We start from the raw sequence: 376 nt of genomic DNA, 5'->3' as shown, positions 1-376 counted from the left end.
TATGATCCTGGTGCTGGGGAGGCTGAAAGAAGGAGGGTTATGAGTCTGAGCTATGTATTGAGACCCTGTACCAAATACATTTTAAAAAATACAGGGTATAAAATTGACATAAAAATTGGTGGCATTTCTGTAAAATAATCACAAAATATCCCAAAAGAAATCAGGAAAGAAGTGACGAGATGGCTCAGTGGACTAAGCACCCCTGGGTGCACTGAACCAGACACGGAGACCTAGCACGGTGCATGCCCGGAATGCCAGCTCTGGGCAGGCTGAGAACAGGAGGATCACCACAAGTATGTACTTATAACAAATACATTTTTAAAAACTTCATTTTGAAAAGTATCTGCTAATTGCTGCTTTAAGGTGGGGAGGGAAA

The sequence above is a fragment of the Octodon degus genome, unplaced genomic scaffold, assembly GCF_000260255.1.
Source record: "Octodon degus isolate 3935 unplaced genomic scaffold, OctDeg1.0 scaffold00025, whole genome shotgun sequence".
Lineage (NCBI taxonomy): Eukaryota > Metazoa > Chordata > Mammalia > Rodentia > Octodontidae > Octodon > Octodon degus.
Note: the sequence above shows the minus strand (reverse complement) of the source record.